Raw genomic sequence first — 11,167 nt, forward strand, 5'->3', positions numbered from 1 at the left:
GTGATCCTCCTGCCTCAGCCTACCAAGCCACTGGGATTACATGCATGCACCACTGCACCTGGAAAGTTATTTTTTGTTTGTTTTTTGACTGACACATTAAAAACTACATTTTTATGGAATACAATGTTACATTTCAGTACATTAGTCCATGTGTAAAGATCAGATCAGGGTAATTGGCATATAAATTTCATCATTTTTTTAAATGTAGCAGTTATTTAATTAGGTTCTTGGTAAGAAATTCAGAACACCAATTTGTGAGGATAAATTCCATTTGTTAGAGCAAAAACAGATCGCATGTAGCCCTGGAGCTGAGGAATAGCTTTGATTTTGGGTAAAGTGTGTGAGTCCACAGCTTTCTGGTCAACCTTGCGCTGCTCTGTAATCTCCTATTTCTCTTTCTCTGTGTCGAAGAGTTCACCTTCCTGGTGTCTGGGCTTCCTCAAATTCTTCTTGAAGTCAGCCTCAGTGAGGCGTTTTGGGATTTTTCACGTTGCTGAAATCAATCTTTGTGGAGGTGGTGATAACAAATTTCTGGTGTGTTCTACGTAGAGGAATTCGATGAAGGGAAAGAGGTCCCGTCACAAGTAGCAAGCCACTGCTCAGCTGCTCAGGACAACCACTCTCTCACCTCTGTGCACCCAGTGAGGATGCTCAAGATGGTCCCGGGAGTGATGCTGGCTGGCAGTTTTTGCACATGCTGACTGAAGGGCTTTTGACTGTGGCTCAACAGCTTCGTGGCACATCTTCAGTCAGATAGTATCTAGGCATTTTGTGAAGCTTAACCACTCTGGTTCCACTGTTCTTGTCACCACCCACTGGTTTTGTGACAGTAGCAAGAAACTTCTCCTCCTTCTACTCAACCTTGGATTTAGCAGCTGAGTACTTCCTCTTGTGCATGGCCTTTCGGGAATACATAGCAGTTGGGGAATATCTGCCAATTCCTCTCACCAGGACAGGGTTTTGGCTGCAGTGGGGCTTCCCTTTCTTGGGTTTCTTATCCTTAGGGTCTCCCATTTTAACCTTGTCAGCAGCATCAGCCTTCTTGGCTCCAGGTTTCTTCTTAGCATCTGGCTTCTCAACCTCTTCACCTGCCATCTTGCAAGATGGGGAAGAGCAAATTTCATCATTTATCATTTATTTGTGTTAGGAACGTTCGAAATCCTCTCTACTACCTAATTTGTGATATACAATTAATCATTGTCAACCAGAGTTTCTAAACTGTGCTATATAGATTTAGAAGTTATTCCTCATACCCAAGTGCACCCCTGTACCCATTAACCATCTCTCTCCATCTCCATTCCCCTGCATCTCTTCCAGCCTCTTGTAATCACTATTTTACCCTCTACTTCTATGAGATCATTTTTTAGGAAGGATTTCAAATTGAGAAATGAGATGATATAAGAAAAGTCTTTTTTTCTCCTATCACAAAATAGGACTATGTCAGTCAAGGTCAGAAACCACATAAGGTATTATTACGGTTGAGATATTAGGTGTCCAAAAGCTCAGGTGTGAGACAATGCAAGAACATTTAGAGGTGAGATGATTGGGTTATGAGAGCCTTAACCCAATTAGTGAATTAATTCCCTGGTGGGGATTAACTGAGTGGTAGCTGAAGGTAGGCAGGGTGTGGCTGGAGGAGGTGGGCACTGAGATTTTACCTTTGGGGCATATATTTTGTATTCTGCTCTCTGATCATCATGTGAGCTGCTTCCCTTGGCCACACTCTTCTCTTGCGATGTTCTGCCTCACCTTGAGCCCTGAGGAATGGAGTTGGCCTTCTAGGGACTAAGACCTCTGAAACAGTGAACCCCCAAATAAACTTTTCCTCCTCTAAAATTGTCCTTGTCATGCTTTTAGTCAAAGCAGTGAAAACTCTGACTAAAACAGGTATGTTTAGCAAAAAGATACTGAATGTGGAGAAATTCATAAGATGCCTACAAATCAATTTGAAAGACAAGAGCAATAAAGGACAGGGCCACTTGACTTTTTAAAATAATGTTTATTTCTTTTTTTCTATTGTTTGTTCTGTTTAGTTATACATGAGAGCAGAACGCATTTTGATTCATGATATGCAAATGGAGTACAACTTTTCATTTCTCTGGTTGTACATGATGTAGAGTCACACCATTTGTGTAATCATACATGTACATAGGGTAAGGATGTTTGTTTCATTCCACCATCTTTCCCCTCCCTCATTTCCCTCTACACAATTCAATGTTCTTCCATTCTTCCCTTTTCCCATCTGCATTCCCCCCTTTATGTATCAGCATCCACTTTTCAAAGAAAACATTTAGCCTTCAGGGTTTTTTTTTATTTATCTTTTAAAATTTTTCACAGACTGCATTTTGATTCATTTTACACAAATGGGGTACATCATTTCATTTCTATGGTTGTACATGATGTAGATTCACACAATTCATGTAATCATACATGTACATAGGGTAATGATATTTATCTCACTCCACTATTTTTCATACCCCCTCCCTCTCATTTCCTTCTACATAATCCAAAATTCCTCCATTCTTCTCTCACTCTCCATACCCCTACCCTCATTATATATCATTCTCCACTTATCAGGGAAAACATTTAACCTTTGGTTTTTTTGGGATTGGCAAATTATTTCACTTATCATGATATTCTCCAATTCCATTCATTTGCAAATGCCATAATATTATTATTCTTTATGGCTGAATAGTATTTCATTGTGTATATATACCACTCTTTATCCATTCATCTGTTGAAGGACATCTAGGTTGGTTCCACAATCTAGCTCTTGTGAACTGAGCTGCTATAAACATTGATGTGGCTGTGTTACTGTAGTATGCTGATTTTAAGTCCTTTGGGTATAAACCGAGGAATGGGATAACTGGGTCAAAAGGTGGGTCCATTCCAAGTTTTCTGAGGATTCTCGACACTGCTTTCCAGAGTCAGCCTTCAGTTTTGGGGGAATGGCTTATTTCACTTAGCAAGACATTGTACAGCTCCATTCATTTACCTGCAAATGCCATAATTTTATTCTCCTTTCTGGCTGAGTAATATTCCATTGGGTATATATACCACAGTTTCTTTATCCATTCATCTGTTGAAGGGCATCTAGGATGTTTCCACAATCTAGTCATTGTGAATTGAGCAGCTATAAACATTGATGTAGCTGTGTCACTGTAGTATGTTGATTTTAAGACCTTTGGGTATAAACTGAGGAGTGGGATAGTTGGGTCAAATGGTGGTTCCATTCCAAGTTTTCTGAGGAATCTCCATACTGCTTTCCAGAGTGACTGCACCAATTTGCATTCCTACCAGCAATGTATGGTAGGAATACACATACATTCTTCTCCACATCCTCGCCAACACCTATTGTTGCTTGTATTCTTGATAATTGCCATTCTAATTGGAGTGAGATGAAATTTTAGGGTAGTTTTGATTTGAAGTTCCCTAATTACTGGAGATGTTGAACATTTTTTCATATATTTGTTGATAGGTTGTATGTCTTCTTCTGTGAAGATTCTTCTCAGTTCCTTAGCCCATATATTGATTGGATTATTTGTATTTTTAGTGTTAAGTTTTTTGAGTTCTTTATAAATTCTGGAGATTAAAGCTCTATCTGAAGTGTGTGTGTGGTAAAGATTTTCTCCCACCCTGTAGGCTCTATCTTTACATTATTGATTGTTTCCTTTTGCTGAGAAAAAGTTTTTTAGTTTGAATCCATCCCATTTATTGATTCTTTCTTTGATTTCTTGTGCTTTGGGAGTCATGTTAAGGAAGTCTGATCGTAGACCGACATGTTAAAGATTTGCACCTATTTTTTCTTCTATTTGGTTCAGGGTCTGTGGTCTGATTCCAAGTTCCTTGATCCATTTTGAGTTGAGTTCTGTGCTGGGTGAGAGATCGGGCTTTAATTTCATTTTGCTACATATGGATTTCTAGTTTTGCCACCAGCATTTGTTGAAGAGGCTATCTTTTCTCCATTGTATGTTTTTGGCACCTTTGTCTAGTATGTCCACTCAACTTTCAAGCTCAGTACTGCAAGTATAATAGGAAGTGCAAGAAGCTGAAGTTGCTACTACCCAGAAGTCAGGAGGATTCAGGAAACTTCTGTGGATGTTACCAGTGCTCTGCAGTCCCCAAAGGGGTGACTGGAAGTGAAGTATGGAACATGGTCATTTCAAAACTCACATCTGCTTAGGGCATGAGTTAGCCATCATTGCTGCTATAGAAAGAAGGCTGTGCCTCCCCTACACCTCCCTAAGCAAGTACATTTCTTTGACAGATTAACTGCACCCAGAATTTCACATGTAATTCCTAGGTTTTGGGCTGTTGCAATGTGGGACAAAGCATAGGAAATATTTTTAAATGAATGATTGCCAAAAATACTCAGCTCAGTTCTTAATAAATCTGATTTTAGATGTAGTGTGTGGGAAGTCGTCCTGATTTAGCAGAATCAGACAAGGTTGAGCCATGGGATGCAGAGGCCTGGCTTCTAGGAATTGCTGGGAAGCATGTGGTGCTGTGTGGGAGTGGTTCCCTGTCTCCTTCTGGAATTTTCCCCCTAAAAGGATGTCTCCTCTAACTCCACCCTATCCTGTCCATCACAGAAGAAGCTCCTCCCAGTCCTGGCCCCCTTTACCTGTTTATTATAAATAAAGGAGAGTTGGGCGACTCCATGTTGTTGTAAGAGACCAGAGCTGGTATGGCTGGAACTGTCACGCCCCCTCTCATAAAAAGAGTATTGGCTCTTGGGTGTTCATTGAGTAGATAAGTATTTTGGGTAATAGACAGAAAAACCACCAATATCCTCCTCCCGCAGTTAACCCTTTTCTCCTCCATGTGGGACGCGTGGCAGAGAGGACCGCCACAGTAGTGCTTTCCTGAACAGGAGGAAAACAGCTTTGGGATGAATTCACTTTGGGACATTTTGACTTTGAAGTACCTGTGAGACATCCAGGTAAAATAATTGAGACACGGTAAAATAATTGAAAGGGTAGGTCAGAGATATAAATAAAAATTAGGAATTCTCATCTTAGTACTGGTAGCTGAAATCATGGAATAAGAATAACTCCCATCCATCTATTCCTCCTCCTCTCCCAGGAAGAGGATACAGACTGAGAAGATATAGTTCTAAGCACAGAGCTCTAGGATCTGTCAACATGAAAAGGACGGAAGAAGGTGGAGGGGTTCACAAAATCTGATAAAATCTTAAGAAGGAGGTTGTGGTCTTCAGAATGCTGGTGGGAAATGAAATAAAGCAAGGACTGAGATAGTCCATTGGGTTTGTCAACTTGATGTCACAGTTCACCTGGCAGGTTTAGTTTCAATGAATCAGACAAATTTATATTTCAATACTATGAGGAGAAGAAGGTTTGGATGTAGTCTCCTTGAAGAAACTTGAGGAAAAGATATGGGGCTGGATGTACAGTCTGTTTAAATAAGAAGCTCAACACCATGAAAACAACTACTAAGATGGTAATACAGGTTTTTCGTTTTATTTTTTTTGCCTAACAACTATTTTGGTAGCTATGCTTCATGTGTTATATATTCTAGAAACACTTCCTTAAGTCAAGGAAAATGATCACCTAAGACTATATAATGGTTATTCTGGGTGGTGTAATTTATGTGATTTTTTTCTCTTATCTTTTCATGTTTTTCACAGCTTGAAATGAGCATAAATCATTTAAGCAAAGGCAATTATCTTTATCCCTCAAAGAAAAATAAGTTTTCTTCATACTTAGTGTCAGTTGGGACTTTAGATTATTTGATACAAATGACGTTTTTCTTGATAAAATCTTGGAAAAAGCAAACCAGTTTCTATGTAGGTATTTAACTTCTTCCTGGACTCAGGGATTTTAAAGGTAATTATGATATTGAAATGTCTAATGACATTCTCATTCCTGTGTCATCTGTTGAAGACTGAGAAGGGGTGGAAATTAACCCTTTAACTTGATGACCCATAGCTGGAAACTTACATAGAATACTAGCTTCACAATTTTAAGATTCAGAATTTTGACACAGAAGGAAGTAAAACAAGATCATAGTTCACTGCCTTAAATTACAGGTGGGAATGTTAGCCCTCAAAGGGAAAACAGCCTGGCTAAGATCACACAGTTGAAAGAATGAGAAGTTAGAACACCAAGCCTCCTGCAATCTAGAGAAAAGCACAGATGAGATTAGAATTGAATGGTGACCAACAAGAATACCCAGCTCAGACCTTGATCAATATGATTTTAGATACAGAGGTCTTCTGAACAGGCCACCTGATGCATCAGTGAGCCAGAGCTTGCAGAGTCTGAGAAGATGCTGAAGGCTAGAAAAGAGGGTACAGAATGAAAGGTCTGGGTGTTGGAATTGTTTAACTTGGAAAAGAGAAGACTGAAGAGATGCTTCATAATTCCCCAGGAAAAGAGGAGCAATATTTTTTTTAAATTGCTCTTAATGATATAAGCAATAAAAGTTTTCTCCACACTGGTGCCCTTGCTGTACTTTCCATGCAAAATTTTCCTTTACTATCCACTTCCTCAAATATAACCCTTTCAAGGTCATTTGAGAAATACCATCTCTTTCTACCCTTTCCCAGAGGAGTCAACTCCACATGGAAGTCTATTTTCTCAGGGGTCCTGTTAGCACTTCTGGTTGGAACCACAGGAATTGACATATACATTGTTATAATGCCTCGTTATTTCACCTCAACATATCTTTCTCCTCCATAGAAATCTCTCTGAGACCACCAATTGAAACCTCCAACTTCTGCCATGGCCTAGCATGGAACTGATCATATTATAGATACTCAATAAACATTTGGGAAGTTTAAGTCATGGCATGGGAAATTGTTAAATGTGAAACACATTTTTCAATTAGTTACTTTAGGTGGGATATAAAATCATCTTTAAACTTCTTCAAAAACAGACATTATCTATCTAGGAAGTTTCAAGTATAATACTATCTGAAAACACAAGAATATAAGGATAAGCTACAAACTTTCTTCAAGTTGGAGCCATGTAATTCTGTGATCATATATACTGAATTAGAAAATATGGAAAATCTCAAATATGCTTCATTAAGGAATGAATGTGGAAGTTTTGGTGATTTCTGATGTTGATTTTGACCATTAGAGTCAAACTGTTCAATCACTTCATTGATGGGATGTTCTGAATGATCTTCCACTGCACCTAAATAAAATAAAGGACTGAATGGTTGATTCAATGGTTGTAAAATCAAAATGCCCTAGTTGTATCCTAGTGATGAGAATCATATGCCAAAAGCCACAGGTACCACCCTGGTGTCATAAGAGCTGTGCATGAGTCAGGTGTGGTGGTACATGTCTGTAATCCCAGTGACATATGAGGCTGAGGCAAGTTTGAGGCCTGTCTCAGCAACTTAGGGAAGACCTAAGCAACATCGAAAGACCCTGTATCAAAATAAAAAATAAAGAGGGCTGGAGATCTGGCTCATGGTTAAATGCCCTTGGGTTAAATCCCCAGGGTGTCCCACACACACACACACAAAAAAGGGTAAAAAAACAGCATTAGGATCTGCCCTTTCATTAGCATGTAAATCTGTTAATATAATAAATATGATGTTAAGATAATTAATTACCTGTTATTCAATAAAATACTTCTTCCCAAATTGCCCTCTTGAGAGGCACACTTCTTTAAGAAAACAGCCCACCTGGGGCTTTGAATTGAGGTTGTGAGCTTTGCAGCATCTCCTTATAGTAATGACTATAACTTCCATACAGATAAAGATGGAATGTTTCCGCAACTAGTAAGGTTTTAATGTAATTTTAGGATAAAGTTGTATATCATTTAAAGTAGGATGAAGATTCATGAAAGGGAAAAACCAACATGTTTTTATGGTTTCAACAAACTTCAGACATGGTTCAGTATGAATTGAAAAAGAGACATCCTCTTCAGCAGAAGTTGCAACATAGCCTTGTCTAGTACTGCAAGTTCTCCAAAAGGACAGCGGGGTTCACTGTAAAACTAATGAAGCTGGAGCATCAGGGTCCCCCTCCTCGCCAGCCACTGACGATGCGTGAGTGCCCCAAGTAGCTGGACTGAGGAGCATAAGGAGGCGAGCCAGCCAGGTTCCTAACAGAAAGCATTTCTACGTACCCATCTCTGGTAAGTTGCCTAAAGAGATCTCTGAATCTTCAAGGCTTACATAATTTGTTGTGATTTATTGACTCATTTGACATAAGATTGCATGTAAATGACCCTCCCCCATTCAGGGATCTCCAAATCATGTAAATTTTGGGACTTAAGAAACATGCCCCTGTCCAATAGTAAGGACTTCTTTGGAGAGGAAATTTGTTTTACAGACTCTTTCTGACTGAAATTTTCTGAGTGTCATTTGCTTCATTCACCAAAGCCCTTGATGTAATTTGTGTTAGAGTGGGCAAATGATCTACATATGTCATCACTTGGAGATTGGGGTTTAATGAAGTGAACACTAGTCTTCAGAGGCAAATGAGAGCTCTAATTTAGATGCAGCGCCATAGACCCTCATAACAACAGGGGGATCATTGCAATAAACATGACAAGGCAGAGCCTGACGCCAATCTCATTACTAAGCAGGCTCCTTCCACAAGGCTTAGAAGCATCAAGTAAATGTCATGGCAAAAAGGCATGATCTGCCCCAAAATCTGTCACCGAAAGCTGCATTCAGCCCTGAGAAATCTCAGCAGCCAGCCCACACCATGATGAATAGCGTGGTACATAAGAGTCAAACCAGTGGAAGATGAAGAAGAAAAAAATTAAAGAATTGCAGGGGCCTCTGAACACCATGCCCAAGGCAGACTCTGTTCTGCGGAGTTAATGTATCACAGCTTTAACACAGACCCAGTTCTGATCCACTGGTGTTCGCCAATTACCCTGGAAGAGAAGGGCTAAGAGTTCATAAATGTTCAAAGCCCAATTAGCAAATACATTTCCCTCACTTTTAATTTCATGACTCACTAACATATCCCGTACTGTAGAAAATTCAACAATTTTAATAGCAAGGGGACGGCAGAGCTCTAATGCAATTAAGAGAGAGTATGCGGTTTTAAAAAATTGAAGGAATTTCTATCATCCACATGAAATATCTTTTAATATTTAAAGTAAATATTTTTAGAAAATTCTCCACAGAATTTAATAAGTCAGAGGACAATCTCTCCTTCAGAGAGATGGAAATCCTACCGTATTTGATAATGTTTGATATCCTGGAGGACATTATCCTAAGTTCAATCAGCAGGCACAAAAGGACAAATTCCATTCATGCAGATTTAAAACAGTCAGTTCATAAAGGAAACAAATAATATAGTGTCTGCCAGGGGCTGAAAGAAGGGAAAAGAAGAAAATGCTAATCAACAGGTATAAATTATCAGTCATACAAGTTGATTGAAATTAAAGATTTGTTGTATAGCATTGTACCTGTATTAGTACCGCAATGTACACTTAAAACTATGTTAGGAGGGTACAGCTCATGATAAGAGTTTTTACCACAATATCATAAAGTAAAGAAGAATAAGGAGGAAGAGGAGGAGAAAGGAGGAAAGGGGGAAAGAAGAAGAGAAAAAAATGGCAGACAGAAGAGAGCTATTTCCCAAGAAAAAGAATACAGTTACTTCCTCAGTTGGGTGGATAGAGGCATTGATGTTTGGGAGCAGGGAGGTTGTGGGCAGGGTGACAAAATGAGACAAAGATCAGGATTTCAGCTTAGGAGAGATTAATTGATTTTCTCAGGAGAAACGGGCTACTAGCCAGTACCTTAGGACAGAAGAATTCCACATGTGGACCAGGACCTCTGAGACACCTTCAGGATATTCTAAAACTCAAAACTACCTACATAATGACTCTAAAACTTTGTTTGCCCTTTTCATTGGGTTGATATTTGTATTCAGGGAACAAGGGCAATGGTGGATAAAACAGTTGGTGGCTTGGCCCTAGGCAAGGTGGTGGTCCCAAACTCATAGTAGTGAGTTAGTAGTACAAGACACATTGTACTTCATTGTCACTCACTGGTGATGGGTGGGGAGATACCATAAAAGAGTTTCACTTTAAAACATCCTTGATGAAGCAGTATAAATTTAATTTTATTAAGTAAATATCAGCCCCTGTGTATACATCATTTTTTTGTATGTTCTGTTTGACAAATTGAGGACTATGCAAAAAGTATATCTATGCCTCTGAAGTATAAAGGTTATTTCAAGGAAAATTTTAGTCTCCCATGAAAACTTCTAATCACAAAATTTTCCTTGCAGGTTGGAAGTAGGTATCAGTACAATCCATTAGGGCCCAGGAAATGGTAATCTAAGAATTTAGTTTAGAGTGATGCTGACCTGGAAGAAATAAAATTAAATTACCTCTGGAGGGATGAACCCTCAATCAAGACCTCTAGATTTCCAGAAGTGGGACTAAACCACCAGAAGTAAGTCAGCATAAATGAGAAATAGTAGAGTAAGATTCCCATGTAATTCAGATATTTGAATTATTATCCAAGGAACTGAGATCATTAAGCATACTGAGCAGATCTAAACAAGTAAAAAAAAATAGAATCTCTATAAATAAAATAAGAATATGTAAAAATAAAAACTCAGTGGATAAATTAAATGTAATACTGGATGAAGCTTAAGAGAAAATATGAATAGATGAGAAATTCAAAGAAACTGTGGATAAAAAAGACTCATAAAGGCAAAAAATATGAAAAATATTAAAGAATTATGAAGAAATATGAACAATAGGGAGAAAAGAAAAACTAGAGAAAAGAAAAGGGAAAACGTGATATTTCGATAGATGAAAGACATTATTTTTCAAACTTGAAAAAACATAAATCCCAAACAGAATTTAAAAGAAAATCATACCTAAACACTTCATAATGAAATTGCAAAGTCCTAAGAGAAATAGAAGACATGACTATATCCAAAGAAAAAAGACCAAAGGTCTAAATGGCAATTAAACTTACAGCAGCATTTTCAATATCTTTAATGGAAGGCATCAAACAGCAGAATAAAATCCACAAAGTACTGACAAAAATGTCAGCCTAGGATTATATCCCTTTCTATACATACAAAGAGGGGGGGAAATTAAAACATATTCATAAAAGTGAAAGTTAAAAGCTTATCACTAATTGATCCTCACAAATGAAACTCATAAAAGTTATACTTCATTGTATTAGTTTCCTAGCCATAAACTAA

General features: G+C 38.3%; 1 pseudogene; it reads right to left on the reverse strand.

Annotated features, from left to right (window-relative positions):
• Nucleotides 1-239: 239 nt before the first annotated feature.
• LOC124985478 (60S ribosomal protein L6-like) lies at nt 240-1,095 on the reverse strand (annotated as a pseudogene).
• Nucleotides 1,096-11,167: the final 10,072 nt, after the last annotated feature.

Source organism: Sciurus carolinensis, chromosome 5 (genome assembly GCF_902686445.1).
Source record: "Sciurus carolinensis chromosome 5, mSciCar1.2, whole genome shotgun sequence".
Taxonomy (NCBI): Eukaryota; Metazoa; Chordata; class Mammalia; order Rodentia; family Sciuridae; genus Sciurus; species Sciurus carolinensis.